General features: G+C 42.9%; 1 protein-coding gene across 12 annotated transcripts in view; it reads right to left on the reverse strand.

The window, feature by feature from the left end:
• foxp2 (forkhead box P2) overlaps positions 1–21,182 on the reverse strand; it is a 906,820-nt gene that overhangs the window by 715,600 nt on the left and 170,038 nt on the right. For all 12 annotated transcript variants that reach the window (XM_070900364.1, XM_070900362.1, XM_070900365.1 and 9 more), the window contains one exon: positions 17,499–17,583. The gene's annotated coding sequence lies outside the window, so the exon portion shown is untranslated. The remainder of the gene's footprint in view (positions 1–17,498; positions 17,584–21,182) is intronic.

The raw sequence follows: 21,182 nt of genomic DNA on the forward strand, positions 1-21,182 counted from the left end.
AAAATCGTAACTCAGTCAGTTACGCCGGCGCAGATCGCAGGAGGAAACTTGGGAAAAAATAAATACGCCTAAAAAACAATACGCACTAAAAAAACGGCGCAAATGACCAGGGAAAATTGAGCCCTTTGAATCCTCTGGTATATCGTCCCTCTGTAGAACTGTAATATTATCCTTGATCAATACTGCTACCACCACCCACCCTTCCCCCACACACCAGGACTTTTCCCCTTATCTATCCCTCCTGATTATCCTGAAAGTGCCTTCAGCTGTTTGGGCCCTAAGCTCTGGAACTCCCTCCCTAAACCTCTCCCCCTATCTACCTCTCTTTGCTCCTTTAAGACACTCCTTAAAGCCTACCTCTTCAACCAAGCTTTTGGTCATCTGCCTTAATTTCTTATTCTGTGGCTCGGTGTCAAATTTATCTGGTTTATCTTATAACACTGTGTGACGCGCCTTGGGACATTTTACTATGTTAAAGGTGTTATATAAATAAAAGTTGTTGTTGTTCTTGTTCATTACATTGTAGCCAGGAATGTTACTTCAATGTAAAAGAAAATTTGGCACGGTGTAAAACATTAACAACTTTAACATAATACAATATTTGAAGAGTGATGATCAAACAATTTTTGCACCGAGCAACCGGAGGAGCTATTAAGACAAGCTTAGTCACAGAAGTAAGTTTTAAGGAGTGTCTTAAAGGAGGGGAGAGAGAGAGGGGTGGGGGGGGCAAAAGAGTTTGGGAAGGAAATTTCAGAACTTAGGGCCAAGGCAGCTGAAGGTTCGGCCGCCAATGGTGAAGCAAAGAAAATCGGGGTGGCGAGGTCATGGAGGGTTTTGAAAACATGAATGAGAATCTTAAAATCGAGATGTTGCTGGATCGGAAGCTAATGTGGTTCAGCATGCATAAGAGGCTGATTCACTATTGCTCATTTTACACCCATTGATAAAAATTAAAATTACCTTCATTAAATTTCAAATGAATTGAGCAGGAATCAACAGGACTTATAAAGACAGGACCAGAGAGCTAGAATTAGTGCAATTGGCTGGAGAGGAAAAAGAGTTATATATGCTGAAAATGGAGGTTACAAAGTAATAACGTGAAGAAAAGAAGGAACGGCATTAGTTCAGATGCAGGAAAAGAGAAGCAGCATCAATGTGCTCTTAAACTGGCAGAGAAAGGCATATTGACAGTGAGCCTGCTAAACAAGGATATTGCTGACCTAGTCTGCAAATCTGTATGGAATAGTTTTACTAAATCCAATCTAATAACAAATTTTAAAAGAAGGATACAATATAGATAGATTCTTAAGGGCTTTTGAATTATTAGCAAACCACTATAAGTGGGGCAAAGGGCCAAGAGGCTAATAGTGTCGCCTCATTGTAAAGTGTTCACTGCATTTTCTTGTGTGGATCCAATGGATGGTGCAAACTACAAAACTGTAGAATGTGTTATTCTTATTGCTTATGACATTATGCCTGAAGCATAGAGGCAAAAATTTAAGAAGCTGCAGAAAACTCCCTTTGGTACTTACAAAGAATTAGTCATAGAGCTAGAGGATATTTGGAAATTTTATTTGGTTGGGGAGAATGTAACAGATTATAATGGACTACATCAAGTGATGTTTCTGAAACCATTTCCAGATGATTCCAGTATATGTTTTTTTGTATTTGACAAGCAGTGCAAGATCCCCAAATATTTCGGTGAATGATGCAATCATTTTGTGGGCTTTACAAGAGCTGGAAAATCATTGCACATGTAAAGTCCTTACTCAATGGCACAAAACCCACCCGAGGCACATTCTATGGACAAGGTCACTCTATGACCTGAACCTTTATTCACAGGACCAAGAAGTGATGACCCTGCGTGGAACCTCCCTTTATATACCTGGATGACCAGGTAAGGAGCGTCTCCCACAAGTTCACCCCCTGTGGTCAAGGTGTGCATTGTTTAAGTATATACAGTATTGCAGTGGTGTTACATAGAGGATGCATACATGACATCACCTCCCCCCCAAAGTCTTATAAGGATCATAGGTTAAGTCTTTCAGGTGGTCTACGCTCCCTCGTGGAGCGCCGCAGTTGGGGCTCTGGTTGTTGAGCCTTGGCGTGAGTGTCTGTCACCTGTGGTGATTCCGGCCTGACCGCTGGGACTGTGCATGCTGCTGAATGTTCTTGTTGCTCGTTCACTGGCGGTGGTGTGAGCACCATCTCATGCTCTTCCTCGGGTTCCTCAGTGTCTATGCTGAACCTTTTTTTTTAAACTTGGTCCAGATGCTTACGGCATATCTGTCCATTGTTAAGTTTAACCATGATGACCCTATTCCCCTCTTTGTCTATTACAGTACCCTCAAGCCATTTGGGCCCCACGGCGTGATTGAGGACAAATACGGCGTCATTTATTTCTATACATCTCCCCCTTGAATTTCGGTCATGGTACTCATTTTAGGACTGGCGCTTGCCCTCAACTATGTCGGTCAGGACTGGGTGAATGAGGGACAACCGAGTTTTGAGTGTTCGTTTCATAAGTAGCTCAGTGGGCAGGACCCCCGTGAGCGAGTGCGGTTGGGACCTATAGGCCAGCAGGAGGTACGATAGGCGGCATTAAAGGGAGGGTCCTTGAATTCTGAGCATGCCTTGTTTAATGATTTGGACCGCACGTTCCACCTGGCCATTGGAGGCCGGCTTGAACGGTGCTGTCCTGACATGGTTGATGCCATTACCCGACATGAACTCCCGGAATTCGTAGCTCGTGGAACATGGGCCATTGTCGCTAACAAGGATGTCCGGCAAGCCATGGGTTGCAAAGACCGCATTTAGACTTCTTGAGTCGCAGGCCTACCCGATCCAGTCGGTGTAGCACCTCCTCCAGGTTGTGGAGATGTTCCTCAGTGTCACAACTCCATGATGAGGATGTCGTCTTGAAATACGATTGTTCCAGGAATGGATTTAAGCAGGCTTTCCATGTTTCTTTGAAAAATCGCGGCCGCTGATCGAATGTCAAACGGGCACTTGTTGTAAACGAACAGTCCCTTATGCGTAGTGATGGTGGTCGGTAGTTTAGATTCGTCGGCCAGTTCTTGGGTCATTTAGGCTGAAGTGAGATTCAACTTGGTAAACAGCTTGCCGTCTGCCAGCGTGGCGAAAATATCCTCCGCTCTCGGGAGCGAGTATTGATCTTGTAGGGATACCAGATTGATAGTGGCCTTGCAGTCGTCACAGATCTTGACAGAACCATCCGCTTTTCGGATGGGAACGATGGGGCTCGCCCAGTTGCTGAATTCAACGGGCAAGATGATGCCCTCTCTCAGCAAACAGTCCAATTCGCTCTCAATTTTCTCCCGCATCACATACGGCACCGCTCTGACTTTGTGGTGCACTGGTCTGGCATCCGGGGTGATGCGTATCACCACTTTGGTACCTTTGAACGTCCCGACGCCAGTTTGGAATAGTGACTCAAATTGTTGTAGGACTTGTGAGCACGAACTTCGCTCCACAGATGACATTGTGTGCACATCCCCCCATTTCCAGTTCATCGCAGCTAACCAGCTCCTTCCTAACAGTGCGGGACCATTGCCTGGGACAATCCAGAGTGGCAGCCGGTTCACTGATCCATTGTGTGTGACTGCCAACATTGCACTGCCTGGTACTGGAATGATTTCTTTGGTATGCGTCCGTAGTAGTGTCTCAATGCGTTCTAGTTTGGGTCTACTGGCTCTGAGTGGCCATAGCTTTTCGAATTGTTGAACGCTCATGAATGACTGGCTGGCCCCCATGTCCAGCTCCATGCGTACAGGGATGCCGTTTAATAAAACCTTCATCATCATTGATGATGTTTTGGTATATGAGCTGTGAATGTTTGCCACATGAACCCGCTGAACTTCCGTGTCCATTGATTTGCCCCAAGAGTCATCCTGCATCACAGACCCCTCTTCTGGTCCATCCATCTTGTAAATTAACCTGGTTACAGGCTTCCTGCACAATCGAGCTAAATGGCCACTGAGGTTGCAATTTCTGCAGACAAATTGTTGAAACCTGCAAGTCCTGGCAGAGTGTTTGCCCCCACACCTCCAGCATGAGCTGAGATTCCCATTGTTGTGAATAAAGGAGCTATGACCCGGCATTCCTCGCTGATTGTCTCTTTGACTGCCCTTGAGTACACTGTTAGTGGGTGTCAATGGCCCCATCCCGGACCGCATTGTCCACTGTGATGGCGTAAATGTCCGTTCAGCCTGCCATTGTTTCTGTTGAAAACCTGTTCTGGGGTCTATTGCTGCCTGTGGTGTGTCGAACTGCCCTTGCCTGGCTGCGAGGCTCTGAGTCGTGTTTATGATATTGACTCCCTGATCCCCCGTCGCGTTGGAGGCAGAATTGCGCGTATATATTATTTTGGTTTCCTCCTCCCCCGCCATGAAAGTCTGAGCCATCAACGTCTCCGCTTCCAAAGTCAAGTCCTTGGTCTCGATTAACTTTTGGAAAATCCCCGCATGACCGATGCCCTCAATAAAGAAATCCCTTAACATCTCCCCCCTGCAGGCGTCTGTGAACTTAGAGGCTGGCCAACCGCCGGAGGTCCGCAACGAAGTCCGGTATGCTCTGTCCTTCACGACGTTCGTGGGTATAGAATCTGTGTCGGGCCATATGTCTGCTGCTCGCCGGTTTGAGGTGCTCACCGATTAGTTTGCTGAGCTCTTCAAAGGTTTTGTCCATCGGCTTTTCGGGTGCTAGTAGGTCCTTCATGAGCGCGCAAGTCTTAAATCCGCAGCTGGTCAGCAGATGTGTCCTTCGCTTGTCGGCCGCTGCATCTCCCAGCCATTCTTTCGTGACAAAGCTTTGCTGGAGCCTCGCAATGAAATCGTCCCAGTCCTCACCAACACAGTACCGTTCCTCTGTGCTACCGGTGGCCATTCTCGTGGGTCATTGATTCCAGTTTCTCGTCGCCAATGTAAAGTCCTTACTCAATGGCACAAAACCCACACGAGGCACATTCTATGGACAAGGTCACTCTATGACCTGAACCTTTATTCATAGGACCAAGAAGTGATGACCCTGCATGGGACCTCCCTTTATATACCTGGATGACCAGGTAAGGAGTGTCTCGCACAAGGTCAAGGTGTGCATTGCTTAAGTATATACAGTATTGCAGTGGTGTTGCATAGAGGTTACATACATGACAGCGCAGGTGAGAAAGTTAGATGCTGTCCATCTGGTAAATATAATCACTGAACCAATTAATCAGTACATGCGTTATGAGGCTTTATCACTGCAGCTAAATAGGTGTTTTAAATGCTACAGAGTTGAACACAAAGTAAACACCTGCTCCTACTTAACAAGGTCCGTGGCATAGTTTGGGGAATCAATTGCAGCTGTAAAGTAACAGATGACTGGTTGTGTGGTGACTATGGGCATGGAGTCAAACAAATAAAGAGGTTGCGTGACACAAGGTGTAGCCTTGCTTTACTGCAACCACATCTAATATGGAGTGACCAGCATATGAAGGGTTGAATTGCTCACATTTAGAGGTCTGCAGGGACTATAAATGTACCATTGGTCACAGTTTGGTTGGAAAATCCTACTTAGACAGGAATGAAAGTAGTAAGGGTTTCAACAACAATGTTATGAGTTTTTAAATAGAGAATAATTATACAGAAGGCGTTATGGCTAAGCTATTTAGCAGGGTAAAAACCAGAGCTGGAAAGGGAAACACAGGCTTTGTTAGCTTAGCTTAGTCAATTGCATCAGTCACCGAAGGCAAGGCTTAATCAGCTTGAAGAATCAGGGGCCACCATGTTTACAGGTGGGACTCCAAGCACAGAGATGGCATTTGTAGCTGCAGCAAGTCATATGTCAAATGTCACTTGGCATCTGATTGCCCAGGGAAACCTGGGTAGTGTAAGCCTAGTGGGATTAGAGATGCAGCTGATCCCACAATCGAGTTCAAGGAGAGGCAACCAAAGAGCTCAGGTCTTACAACATAATCCAACTTTAAAGGGTTAATTTGATCCAGGAAATATGTTCTTAGCCACAGTATGTCTGTCTCTCTGCATCATTTTATATATTCAACCATATAATTGTCCTCCACTACATCTCCTCCAGCTCTATGGGGCAACCTTTCCCTAGTTCCAATCCTATCTGTCCCAAAACAGCTAGCACATCCCCAGAAATAGCTTCTCCTCCTGTATTATCACAGCTAGAGTTCCATTACTGTCAGATTACCTATCTAACATAAAGTCGTGAATGAACCACAATTTTATCTAATTGAATATTGGGAAGACTGAAGCCATAATTTCTAGCCCCTGCCAAAAATCCACTTCCTTGTTTTCCTTAGCTTCTCACTGAGGCTGAGCAAGATTGTGCGCAACTTGTATGTCCAATTCAAATCAAAGCTTAACTTCAAACCTCATAAGCCTATTCATCAGTTAGATCAGCTACTACTACAACTTTGCATCAAACTCCATCCTTACTTAACCCTTGCCATCACCAAAACTCTTATCCACACTTTCATCACCTCTAAATCTCTTCAATGCCCTTCTTGATGGCTCCCAACCGCCACTCTCCAGAAACTCCAACTTATTCAGACTCATTCATCTGCATCCTGATTCACGTCAATTAACTCCTGTTTACCCATCATCCCCCAGTATGACCACCTCCGCTGGGTCCCTGTCCTTCAAAACATTTAAGATCCATGTCCTCATCTACTAATCCCTTCAGGGCTTTGGCACCCACAGCCCCCGCACCCCGACCCTCACCATCCCCCTCCCTGGACCTCTGCAAATCCCCTCTAGTCCTGGCCTCCTGTGCCTCTCCCTTTTCTTTTGCTCCACCAATGATTTAGACATCTTGGTCCTGTTTCTCTGGACCTTCCAGCTCTGCACCTCTTTCCCTGCTCTTAAAAGCCTCCTTCAAACTATGCGGCCGATACTGATCCCCCACAACGGATGGGAGAGGGTTGCGGGGTTAAAAATGAAAATAGGAGAACACTGGCAGAATGCGTGGTGTATCTGTGTCCTGTCTTGTAGAGGCGGGACACTTCATTATAATATTTAAATCAGGCTTACATAGTGCAAATGGGAGCCCGATTTAAATTTAACAGCTGCCTCCTCGGCCTACAAAATAACTCTGATCCGCTGCTAGCCCTCTGAATGGGAACCGACCAATTTCCTGCCCTCGCACAACTGCTGAGCTGTAGCAGGCCACCCTGTTTATCACCCACAGTTTGTGCAGGCAGACTTTATGCTTGCTTTGGATGGATGCTAAATTTTCCCTCCTTCATTTTCCATACATTCTTCTAGTTATCATAAATGTTTCCTTTACTGTCCTATTAATATAAAGGGAACTAACTTCAAATAAAACAGTCTGTGTGTGGTTCATTAAGCTGTACATGGTCGTAAAGTAATACTCATTTTCCATTGGAGAACTTTGAGTTAAAGTTGGGGTTTCTTTTCATCTTCGTTTCTTTTAACATTTTCTCCCTTTTCAGACCGTTCTTGATCTCAGGTTCTGAGACCGGTTCTTCTGACTTTCTGGCACTAAATAGCTATTCTTTAGCTATTAGTTTCTTTTTCCAGCAGGTCATCCATTCTTTGTACCTCTCTATAGGAACCTGTGAACCTCTCAGCTCCACTGAAATGATGAAATGGAAACATGATAAGTACAACAGTGCTTCACATATCAGCCATGCATTAACACAAGATACTTATGGATGAGACCCATCTTAATTCATCCATCCAGAACCTTGCACTCCCCCACTGCATCTAATTGTTTCTGACTTGATTCCAGGATTTTCACCTCCACCACTCTGCTGAGAAGTCCATTTCAAGTATTGATCACTCTCTCTGCAAAGCACCACCTCCTGATATCAGTCCTAAACCTTTACTAGTTTGAACCTGTATCACATTGTCCTACAGCTACTGTATATTTTAGAGGCAGGCGGATTAACTTTTTCCATACCAGTTACTATGGTTATATACCTTTATAAGATCACCTCTCAGATATCTCTTTTCTAGGCTAAAAAGCCCAAATCACTCTAGTGTTTTCAAGTAATTCAGACTGCAATTCGAAATCAGTTTCATGGCTTTTCTCTAACCAGCCTCCAGTGATTGAATATCTTCCTTATGTCCTGCTGACCACAAATGGAATCATCTGACTGGAGCACTGTACAATTCGATTGCAACATTTCATGACTTGTATTCTACTCTTTTGGCTATGAAATTCAAAATTCTATTCACTTTGTTAGTTGCTGCTCTGCATTGGTTGGATCCTGTGCTTTTATCTGTCTCTATGCAGAAAATTTGCTACAAATTATAATGAATCTAAAACTGATTTTTGAATCTTCTTTTAATTTATTCATTCACAGGATGTGGGCATCACTGGCAAGGCCAGCATTTATTGTCCATCCCGAATTGCCCTCAAGAAGGTAATGGTGTGCTGTCTTCTTGAACTGCTGCAGTCAGTGCGGTGAAGGCACTCCTACAGTGCTGTAAGATAGGGTATTCTAAGTTTTTGACCCAGCGATAATGAAGGAATGGCAATACATGTCCAAGTCAAGATGAACGAACGACTTGGAGGGGAACTTCAAGGTGGTGGTGCTCCCATGCGCCTGCTGCCCTTGTCCTTCTAGGTGGTAGAGATCACGGATGTGGGAGGTTCTGTTGAAGAAGCTTTGGGGAGTTGCTGCAGTACATCTTGTAGATGGTACTCACTGCAGCCGTGGTGTGGCGGTGGTGGAGGAAAAGATGATTTATGGTGGTGGATGACGTGCCGATCTAGCGGGTTGCTTTGTTCCAGATGGTGCTGAGCTTTTGAGTGTTATTGGAGCTGCACTCATCCAGGCAAGTGGAGAGTATTCCATCACACTCCTGACTTGTGCCTTGTAGGTGATAGAGAGATTTGAGGGAGTCAGGAGGGAGTCACTTGCTGCGGAATACTCAGCCTCTGACCTGTTCTTGTAGCCACAGTATTTATGTGGCTGGTCCAGTTAGGTTTCTGAACAATGGTGACCCCCAGGACATTAATGGCAGGGGATTCAACAAAGGTAATGTCACTGCATGTTAAGGGAAGGTGATTAGACTTTCTCTTGTTGGAGATGGCCATTGCTTGTGTAATGCAAATGTTACTTGCCACCTATCAGCCTAAGCATGAATGTTGTCCAGGTCTGCTATCTGTGCTGGTGAGGACCTCAGAAGCTCAAAAGGAGGCTGAGGTGGATAATCCAATAGGCACTTCTGGCGGTAGATGGTTGCAAATGCTTCAACCTTGTCTTTTGCACTCATGTGCTGGGCTCCGTTATGGTTGAGGATGGAAATGTTCCTGGAACCACCTCCTCCCATTAGTTGTTTAATTGTCCATCACCATTTACAACTGGATGTGGCAGGACTGCAAAACTTTGATCTGATCCATTGGTTATGGGATTGTTTAGCTCTATCTATGCTACTTCCGCTGTTTAGCATGCGTGTAGTCCTGTGTTGTAGCTTCACGAGGTTGGCGCCTAATATTCAGGTGCACCCAGTACTGCCCCTGGCGCATTCTTCTACACCCCTCTTTGAAGAGGTCCCCTGGCTTGATGGTAATGGTAGAGTGAAGGATATGCTGGGCTGCGAGGTTACATATTGTGGTGGAGTACAATTCTGCTGCTGTTGATGTCCCACAGTTCCTCAGTTTTGAGCTGCTAGATCTGTTCTGAATCTATCCCATTTAGCACGGTGGTAGTGCCACACAACACAATGTAGGGTGTCTTCAAGTGTGAAGATGGGACTTTTTCTCTACAAGGACTGTGCAGTGGTCTTTCTTAGCAATAATGACTTGGACAATTGCATTTAAGACAGGTAGATTGGTGAAGACAAAGTCAAGTAGATTTTTCCCTTGTGTTGGTTCGCTCATCACGTGCTGCAAGCCTATTCTGGGAACTATGTCCTTCAGGACTCAGCCAGCTTGGTCAGTAGTGATGCTACCCAGCCACTCTTGGTAATGGACATTGATGTCCCCCTCTGTGCCCTTGCTACCCTCAGTGTTCTTCCAAAGTGGTGTTCAACATGGAGTACTAATTCATCAGCTGATAGAGGGCGGTAGGTGGTAATGAGCAGGAAGGTTTCCTTGCTCATTTTTGACCTGATAGCACGCGACTTCATGGAGTCCAGAGTCAATGTTAAGGAAGTCCAGGACAACTCCCTCCAATTATATACCACTGTGCCACAACCTTTGGTGAGCCTGTCTTGCTGGTGAGACAGGACATACCATGGGACGGTGATGGAGTGGTCTGGGACATTGACTGATGGGTATGATTCTCTGAATATGACAAGCATTGCCTGCCTATTACCCAACCCACTTGATTTTCCCTTCCATTGACTTCAATGGAAAGAAAAATCCGGCATGTTGTATAATGGACCGCTAATGCGACATTGCCAGCTTTACACCATTGCCCAAAGTTAAAATTATCCCCTGTGGACGTATGTTTGTGCATAAATGAACACGCAAGTACCACGTTGCTTTCAAAGTAAATTTAAATGGTTCGCAAATGAAAACTGGGTATCTCTGCTGTAATGAGTGCAGTACCTAGTGCATGTAGATGGTGTTCTGGCTTGCTTCAGTGGTTTCCCTCCCCACTGGTTTCAGACTGCCAAATAATTTCCTTGTATTTCAGAGAATTCTCATAAGAAAACCTATTTTATTTACTTTATCTTCAATAAAATGGTTCAGTGAGCATTAGTAACTTTGAGACACAAGTTTCAATCAGTCCTCTGGCAACTACGTCAATCTATATTAGCCCTACTGTGCTGGAGAGTCAGAGTTAGACAGGGCAGCTGTGAATGACTGAACATACTCTCCTAGAGCAGCAGTGGATAGAAGCAGAACTCTCTCAAGAATATACAATGCTTGTACAATAAATATAGATGTACAATACAAAACCCCAGAAGCTATTCAGGGATGTTGACAGTGGAAGGAAAAGATATTACACTCAAAGTTGATTTTACATGACAAGTACGACAGAAATCACCTGTCTCACAGCTAAACTTGAAACATTAAACATTTCTATTATCGGTAACAAGCTTAGAATGCACATTGAAACAAAAAGGCTAATTCACAAAGTACAGTAATAAATATTTGTCAAATAACTCTGGGGAAATTAAAATATAAAATAATCTGATGGCCAACTCTTACAAAAACAAGATGAAATGCCTTGAAATGATTGTGTTCAAAATATATATAATCTTAGAAGACATACTAAAAGCCTACAGGCAAAATCATTAGCAGACACAAATAATAATCTGTGTCAGAATACAAAATTGCTCCTAGCTGTGAGCACAATGCAAACATAAGCAGTTCATTTTGCAAATGTAAATATCAATTTACATGCAATTCCACAATGTTTATGCACAGCCACTACGTTTGGGTTGGAGCATCAAGGAGTAATGACCTCACATAGCACCAGTAATTCTCAGACCATTTTCTTTTCATCTTTACATACAGATTATCCTCTATTGTTAAAATATCTTCAAAAAACATGGCAAAGTACCTTCACCATCACTGTTGCGCCTACCTGATCAGTTCATGTGAGGCAGTATTAAATAATGAGCTAGATTTTTGCTGATTGATTATGAATGAGCAGCCAATTCTAGTTCAATGTGTGACTAGGTTATGCTCATCCTAAACAGACACCCCATGTTTTACTTGGAGCACCACCACATTTGCACAGGCTGTATGATGCACTACGGGGTAACTGCCTGCATTTGCACAGTAGTAATCCCAAGTTTTAAAGGAGTCTGAAATGCCTAGTGTGCACGCTGATCAAAACCTAGTTGTATCCATATCTATTACCAGCACATATTTATGATGTTGAATTCACAAGTCGATATAGGGTCAGTTTCAATTAAATATAGCCATGTTACAAATTCTTAACACTCAAGACACTTGGATATATTTTACCTGTAAATCCAAGACATGGGTGTTGTTTACAGAGATAAATAATTTTTCAAATCTAGCACAAAATGGCAAATTGCATTTGCTCCTTTCATAGTTGCCATTGTCATTTACTTGCAGGAATGCAATGAAGGGAATATTCGGCACACAAGAATAGCATTCTCAGTGGCAGAATATAATTTGATGTAAGTGAGCAGACAACAGTGTCTAAGGATTTTGGAAGCTCTCCAGGGAAGAAATAACTGATGTTTGTCAAATGGCTGTATGTGGCTAGAGGGTGTCCTCTATGACTCGGATTGTGACATACAAGATAACAGTAACTTTGCAATGTTTCAGTATTGGATCATTCAAATCATCTGGAGAACTGGACAGGGAACAACATCCACCTATGCAAGAGGTGGATACACTGTCCCAGAAGGTCCAAAGGCTCATCCAGTTTCAAAAGATATCAAGCAACAAACAAGGAAATACTGATAATTCTACTTCATTAATGGCCTAAGAACACCGTACATTATTATATTGCTCCTCACAGAGAACAGCTTTGATCATTTTACAAAAGATGAACACCGAGCCAAAGCAACAAATAAGGGAACAATACAGAATTAGAGTGGCGAAACAGGTCAAAGAGAAAGATGTTAAAGAGGCTTGTGAAACCAGGAAGGGAGATGATGAGACAGAGGGATGTTGAGAGGGAGTTCCAGAGAACAGAGAACAGAGCATAGTAACTGAAAGAATGACTTATGTCAGTGGAACAGATGGAGCTGACATGACGAATAAACTGGTGTCAAAGGAGTAGTGGATATTTGTAGGGATGCAAACTCTTGGATGTGCTCAATTGCACTCACATGGGCATCCATAATTCATTCAAAACTATAAACTGCAAATTCTATTTAATCAACAGGCAAGTGGTCGGGAGGGGGGCGCATGCTCATCGATGAGCTATTCGGGTCGCTGGGCGGGGCCCCGCCGCCGTGGTGTTGTTCGCTCGGGGCCCGGCCGCCATAGTGTTCTTCGGGCGGCCCCCGTTGCGGAGGAGGTGTTCGGGTGGGTTGGCGAGGCGAGGCCTGAGGTCGGGCGGCGGTAAGGGGCGGTGTGGTGAGGTACGAGGTCAGTCAGCGGCGAGGGACGAGGTTGGGCACCGGCGAGGGGCGGTGCGGCGAGGTCCGAGTAACTCTCTATAGTCACAACCCCCTTATTAAAGAGGGAGCAGCGTGCGGTGGCCCGGCCCGGAAATCGGCGCGGTCCCAGCCTGCGAGACCATCAGCAGGCCAGGGCCATTAGAGGGAGCAGCGTGCGACAGCATGCCACTGCAGGGAGTAGTGTGACGGCTGATTGCAGTGCGGGCAGGTACAGCAGGAGTGGCGAGGTCGGGGTGAAGGAGCGGCAAGAGTTCGTAGAGGGATGTGATCGGGGCCCAGGAGAAGCGAGAATTCGGGGCCCAGGAGAAGCAAGGGTCCAGGGGCAGCATGGGGCAGCCCACACTGCGATATGTGTGCACACTAGGTCCGTGCAGCAGAGCTTTCAGGGATCTGTGGACAAGCACTCCAAGGTCCCTTTGTTCATCTACACTCCTAAGTGGCCTACCGTTTAATGTGTATATGCAGGGGTTATTCACGCAACCCGGAAATCGGCGTGGCCCCAGCCTGCAAGACCATCAGCAGGCCAGGGCCATTGGAGGGAGCAGCGTGTGGCGGCATGCTGCTGCAGGAGGGCGATGGCTGTGAAGCCAGGTTGCTGATTGCAGTGCGGGCAGGCACAACAAAGGGGGCAAAGGAGCAGTGAGAGATTGCAAAAGGAAGTGACTGGGGCCCAGGAGAGGCGTGAGTTCAGGGCTCAGAAGAGGTGAGGGCCCAGCCCACACTGCGATATGGGTCCGTGCAGCAGAGCTGGTCTCCAGTCATTTTGGTTAATCCTTGCCACTGGACCAAGACCTAGCCCTGTCAAGCCCGTGTGGTGGCTGGGGTGCAACGGCCACTACATGTTAAAAAATCCACGCACAGGCATCTTCCACCCTTCAAGATGTTCTTCAGGATCTGGAATATTAGGTCCTTCATTGAAATATCTGTGAACTCATCCCTTTTCGGCGTGGAAGCAAGTCATTCTCGTTTTGAGGGACTGCCTATGATGATGATGATGATGATCAGGAGCATGTAATGAAGAGTCATACATGTGAATACTCAACACTTAGGTCACAATATATCTTCTTCATCCTTAGGCCGTCACCTCTAGCTGCAACATTTGAATGCAATGACTGACTGAAAGGTTTGTCATTCAGATTTGGCTAGTGTCCTAAAAATGTGGTTCATGACAATTACACAAAATACAGATTCAAAACTTGTGTACAACCAGAAATTATCATAGAGCAAAACTTCAGGATTCTCAAACAATGATTTCACTGCTCAGGGTTTTTCTGTCACACACCTGCCTCCACATGAAAGCTGGCACATCCTTGCCATCATCATAGGCAGTCCTTCGAAACGAGGATGACTTGCTTCCATGCCAAAAAAGAATGAATTCACAGGTGTTTCAATGAAGGACCTAATATTTCAGGTCCTGAACTACATCCTGAAGGGTGGAAGATGCCTGTGTGTGGATTTCTTTTAATGTGTGGTGGCCGTTACACACCAGCCACCATATGGGCTTGACAGAGCTAGATCTTGGTCCAGTGGAATTTAATGGAACTGTAGTCAGCTGAGTATTACAGAATTTAAGGGGTTAAAATTGACTAAATATTAGAACTAATGTAATTTTTCTATAATTGATGGTAATGTTTTCTGTGGCAGCATACAAATGCTGCACGGAAGATTTCAAATAAACAAAGTTTAAAAATATTAAAATAAATTGTTGAAATTAAATGTCTGAGTGTATAGAAGTATCTTTAATAATGGTTTATTTTATTATTAAAGGTTACAAATCACTTAATAAATTCTGTCACACTCTGCCCACAGCACCATGCACTAAAAGGTTCACCCATGCTCTCGATAAACTTTGATAATACACACACCACATGCAAACATACAATTTTCTACATCTTGAAAGGACATATACTTCACCTTTTAATTATCTTCTGACAAGGACAACTATTAGATACAAAGGTAGATATTGTACAAATATAGTCACAGGTTCTGCTTTGTTTCTCTTGTTTTCAATGGTTTAAGACATTGCTGTACACATTCTTAATCTTTCAAACTTGTATTCATTCTCAACACTGACAAACCCACTAGTTATGAGATTAATATCCTTCTAATATCTTTAATCTTCCAAATATAGATATCTTTTTCACAAATCTCCAAAAATTAATTTCTGGACATTTTAATGTGCATAACACATTTGCAAAAGATCATAAAGTATTCTTTAATTTAGAATATTCTTGAAATAATCTGAAAATTGTAATGTTATACTTTTCATTTAGATCAAAACTACTACTGGAATCCCGAAAGGATTAAGCAAGTACATTCCTTAATATCTTTGGCAAGAATCAGCCAAATGTCAGAAGCAGATACAAGTGTCCAAAGACCTCAAAAGAACACAGAGAAGTGAGGGAGAAAACAGTCAATCAAATGGATAAATGCACTTTCATGGACTGATACTGTTAATGTTTTTAAATTGCAGTTTTCTAATTTGGCACAAGTAATCTTTTCCCTAAAAAAGGTCTTCTTATAGAATATATCAATTAACACCATTTTTAAGAAATTTGTATACACACATTAATGGACTGTGATATTAAAATGCATAACTTAATAAAATGTAGCAACATACAGGAGAAGCTCAGCTTTAATTAAACAATGTAGTAGAATCTTGACTTTGTATTAGAAATCATAAACAGATAACAATTAATTGCATTTCAATGATTAAAAAGAAACTCCTCTCTCCCATATACTCAGTGGCCTACTTCTGATGATTTGGCATGCATCTCCAGGGCAGCAGGACTTCGCATCCACCTAAAGATGTGTCTCCCGTCCTGGCTGATTATCTGGCCACAAAGAAATTAATATACTGTAAGTGGGCTCCTTCTCATTTGCTGGATCCAGCTGTGATCGTTTGGCTAGGCGTACTTCCACTAAAAATGCAAAACCATAATAATGATGGATGCCAGGGACCAACAGACATACCTGGTGCCCAGCTTTGCTACAGTGCAAATGATGGAAGATACATTGGAAAATATATTTCCTTTATTCACATCTGCGTGCAAGCATGCTGCCAGATGTCTACAGAAAATTAGATGCTTGCAAAAATGGGCAGGGGGACAAGGTGGTTTGTTCCCAACCCATTTTCCATCCCAGCCCACACAGTTACACCAACAAAAAAAAAAAATCAGGGGAGAGAGGGTGGGAGATCCTTTGTTTCTGCACCTGTACACATTTAAGCCGGTATCCTACTACTGCCCATATCACTTCTCGCACCAAGTCCTGTTCACCCATCACTCCTGTGCTCTATGACCTCAATGCCTCTGTGCAGTGCCCGTCAGTGTTGCAGCACCTCAATGCTGCAAAGACACTGACAGCACAACTGTCAAAATAATGTTGGCCATGGTCCTTTTAAGGAAAACAGCTGATGACGAGTCATGAAATGACTTCACGAGACCCGCTTCCTCTAATTGGCCAGGAAAAGCGCTAGGCAAGCTTAACAAGCCCAATCAAGAGAAATTAATTTCAGAGACTGGGATGGAGACAGCAGCGGGTTCGGGACTCACCACTGACATCGTCCGCCACGGACCCGCCGAGGTTTGTAAAATCGTGGCCAAAGCGTCCCCGCCTATAGACACAAAAGCAGACCACCTGCCTATTTTTAATTACAAACGGATACCTATTTTTATACGTATTCCAAAATGTTTTCTTTGAATATTAGTAAATTCAAACTAAAGAGAAAATTAAAAGCATTCCAGTGAAACAAAATTAACTCATTATTATTGTAATTATAGCAAGGGAAATGTTAACTATTCATTAATGAAGGTACCCAATGAAAAATGTTAAGAGTTATGTTCAACATAGAAACACCTAATAAAAAATCTATTTTTCTTGCATTCCCCCTAGCCCAAATGTAAATGCTCACATTGTCATTGAAGTGAGGGGGCAGGGTGTATATAAAATTTACCACCATCATCAATGTTCACAACTGCTTAATAAAATAAAAATTGTATTAACCATAGATTTTCAGACCTCATTTAAATCTAATTTTTGAAACATGAACCTTTAGTTTTCCCTAAGTGGTTAGTATAAATGAGGGCAAATTCAATAGACATGTGAAAGCTGAAAATTGTTATGACATAACTCATTTTAAATGTCAGTTTTTGATAAGTGTTACTCTACACAAATACCATATTGTTGCTGCAAAACTGTCACATTAATTTCAGTTGTCATTTCAGACAACATTAAAAGTACTGGCTGTCATCCAGCAGAAACTACTGTACTCTTCATTTTTAGAACAGAAGGGTAAGCTAACAATTCATACCTGGAAATAATTATTTCATGTCCATTCATGCTAACTATATTTTTAGATAATAGTTCTCCATCACAAATATGAAGAAACCATTATCAATTTTTGTTACATTCTCTAAATAAAAATCCATCAAAATAGTCACTTACCTAAAAATCTAAGAACTTCTGGATCAAATTTTCTTCCATCCAATTCTTTGGAACTTAGGCAGTGTCAGCCCCATGTTCCAGCTTTCTGTAAAAAAATGTTGAGATCAGATTTGCTTAAAAATTCACAAGCCTTGAACACAAAATATACTGTCCAGGTATGGACTAAAATTTTGTATATTCCTAATATATTCTTAAAAGCATATTGACAGATGACTATTTCACCATTATAAAAAAGCTTTCCCTCATTTTCATGATGAATTACGTGCAAAAATAATAGGTAACATAGCTATTGTCTTCAATGGATAATTTATTTATTCGGTTTCAAAAGGCAAGCACTAAACATTGTTTTCTATTTTCTGTAAATATCTACTTAATCATACAGTTCATGCCATGTAAATTTAGTTCAGTAAAGACAATAGCACAGAAGGCACAAACTTCATTATTTACATTCCTATTAAAAGAATACACTGCATTCTATTTATATCGGGACAACAGCACAGAAACAGGCCATTCAGCCCAACGGGTCTATGCTGCATTTTTGTTCCACGTGAGCCCGCCTCCACCCCCCCCACCCCACCCCATCCCTCATCATCTAACCCTATCAGCATACCCTTCTATTTTTTTCTCGCTCATGTGCTTATCTAGCTTCCCCTCAAATGCATCTAGTGGGTACGGTAGCATAGTTCTGTTACAGGACTAGTAATCCAGAGGCATGAGTTCAAACCCCACCACAGCATCTAGGGAATTTAAATTCAGTTAATTAAATAAATTTGGAATAAAAAGCTCGTATCAGTAATGATGACCACAAAACTACCAGATTGTTATAAAAACCCATCAGTCCTTTAGGGAAGGAAACCTGCCGTCCTTACCCAGTCTGGCCTATATGTGACTACAGAACCACAGCAAAGTGGTTGACTCTTAACTGCCCTTTGATATGGCCTAGCAAGCTACTCAAGGGTAATTAGGGATGGGCAATAAATGCTGGCCTAGCCTATTTATGGCCCCTAGTTTTTAAATACCCTACAAGCAGAATCATCTTCTATATGTCTACCCTATCGAAACCCTTCGTCATTTTAAAGACCTCTATCAGGTCACCTCTGAGCCTCCTCTTTTTGAGAGCAAAAAGCCCCAGTCTGATGAGTCTTTCCTGATAGTTATAACCTCTCAGTTCTGGTATCATCCTTGTAAATCTTTTTTGCACCTTCTCCAGTGCTTCTATATCCTTTTTATAATAATGGCAACTGGAACTGTTCGCAGCACTCCAAATGTGGTCTAACCAAGGGTCCTATACAAGTTTAACATGAATTCCCTGCTTTTCAATTCTATCCCTCTGGAAATAAACTCCAATGCATAGTTTGCTTTTTTCTCAGCCCAGTTTTCTGATAATTCTGAACAACTTGCATAGGGCAAGATGAGAAATACCCTCTCTTTAATGTTATGGCAAATATTTATGGGCTGAGAAATGAGACACAGTTGCTGTGTAAGATCAATCTTCTCCGAAATGCTTGATTAGCTAATCATCATCATCATCATAGGCAGTCCCTCGAAACGAGGATGACTTGTTTCCACGCCAAAAAGGGATGAGTTCACAGGTGTTTCAATGAGGGACTTAATAGTCCAGGTACCGAACTACATCTTGAAGGGTGGAAAATGCCTGTGCATGGATTTTTTTTAACATGTGGTGGCCGCAGGGATTAGCTAATATGTCTTCAACAAAAACTTATTGAAAGACATTTATTCAGTCACAACAAATTCGCCATGAAATTTTAAATCAGTGAATAATGATGCAAACCTGAAAGTTTTAAAGTCTTATTATAGCATAACAACAATGTAAATAGTAGCCAAGGGAAAATATAGTATAGCAAACAGAAATGTCACCAAAGCTAATAACATCGGTGCTGCATGAGCAGGCATTGTTATGCTATAAAATATACTGTACATTTAAGGTAAAAGGAGAGGAGCCAAGAGAGATAATTGGCTTCACTTGTGAACCATCATTGCTCACACTAAATAAAAGACAAGAAGCACATTCAATTTTTTTTTATATGCGGTGCTAAAACTTCTACACCATTTTATCTGCCATGCCTATGTGTGCAGCATTTTTATGGGGAATCTCTAAATAATGATATTATATATTAGGCCTGATTCTAAAGCCCCTCCCCCCGCATTAGTGAGAATGGCAGCGCGGGGGCATAGGGTTAAAGGCACGTCTATGGCTGCCACTCACACTTTCATACAAATTTTTCTGTTAATTTTATTTTTGGTTTCAAAATACCGCGCATGCTTGGTTTTTCCCATTAAAAAGCTAGCAAGCCGGCTGCGCAGGAGGTCCGAAGAGTTGCATGGCCATGCAGCTTCAAGGGAACATCGTTACATACTGTTTCCGCCCCTTCCCATCATTTTAACTGACCTGCTAGTGGCTACATAACAGCCACCTGCCTCAGGCCTAACAAAAAGGTCAAAGCCACGCTCCGATGACATCACATCACATCAGCTCCCACTGTATTTTAACTTTAACTCGTGGCTGCTCCCTTCATTCGCAGACCAGCCAGCAAAACCTCGCGGAATTGGTGTCCGAGAGCTCCTGAAGCAGTATAAAATGGGGCTCAGCTGCAACTCTCTGAATCGGAGGATCTTTTGCTGCCAGGAGTGTTTCCAGCTTCCAGATTGTGAATTCTACACTTTTACTGCTTTACAACCCTTTAGTTAAGTTATTATGGGAGTCTTTCTCACTTTTTTCTGAATGGACCAAGATTGTGGAGGAGAAATTTTTACGCCACTGGTTCCTTTCATTCTGCAACAGGGGACATTAGCTGCATCTGCCAGGCTGCAGTTCACCGTTGCATTAAGCAGGTGATCAACGCCCTATTTGTTAGGGCTGACCATCACCTTCCCCACTGATCTGAACAGTCAACGGGAGAGAGCTTGTGACTTTGCAGCAGTGGTTGGCTTCCTCATGTGCTGGGTGTTAAATTGACTATACAGAGCAATAATAATTCAAACAGCAGGGACTGGATAGTTGAAAGAATGGCAGGGTTGATATCATTTGTACTGAGGTTACAGATTATTGTCCCTTCCAAAAAAAGTGTAAAGTAAATTTTATCATGTGTCTGCTCACTGACTCCTGAGACTTGAGTGCAATCAAAGTTGACCATTGACAGGCAAAAATAATTTAAAAAGGCACATCAGGCTTATGTCTCCAATGACACACCAGTCCGGTCAGATCAATTCAGTTGTGTCCCAAATTTCCAAACTCAATATATTGTACGGTATTTGCATGCCATTTTACCGTATCTCCCAGGCAATGTGGTTGTCAGAACAGAAGAAATGCTCTGCATCTGCATGGCCATATAATTAAATATGGCAGCGGTTGCTGAGGGGAATATATTGTCTAGGTTGCACTAAGAGTATCATTAATCGCATATAAATAGAAATATAAATACAATAAATGTTCAGGTTAAAAACAAATGGAGTTGGCAGAGCAGCCCGAAATCAGGTGCAGAGGTCTTCCAAAATTCTTCAGGTCAGGCCTCAGTTTGTTGCAAGCTCTGGGGTAATGAGAACACTAATAAAAGGCAAAATGAGAAACAAGCTGAGAAAAAGTAATGCACAGAAAGGAGAAAAAACATTTTTTTAAAGCTCAAGAGGGAAAGGAAAGGTAGCAATAGGGTAACTGCAAAACTG

The sequence above is a fragment of the Pristiophorus japonicus genome, chromosome 15 (genome assembly GCF_044704955.1).
Source record: "Pristiophorus japonicus isolate sPriJap1 chromosome 15, sPriJap1.hap1, whole genome shotgun sequence".
Taxonomy (NCBI): domain Eukaryota; kingdom Metazoa; phylum Chordata; class Chondrichthyes; family Pristiophoridae; genus Pristiophorus; species Pristiophorus japonicus.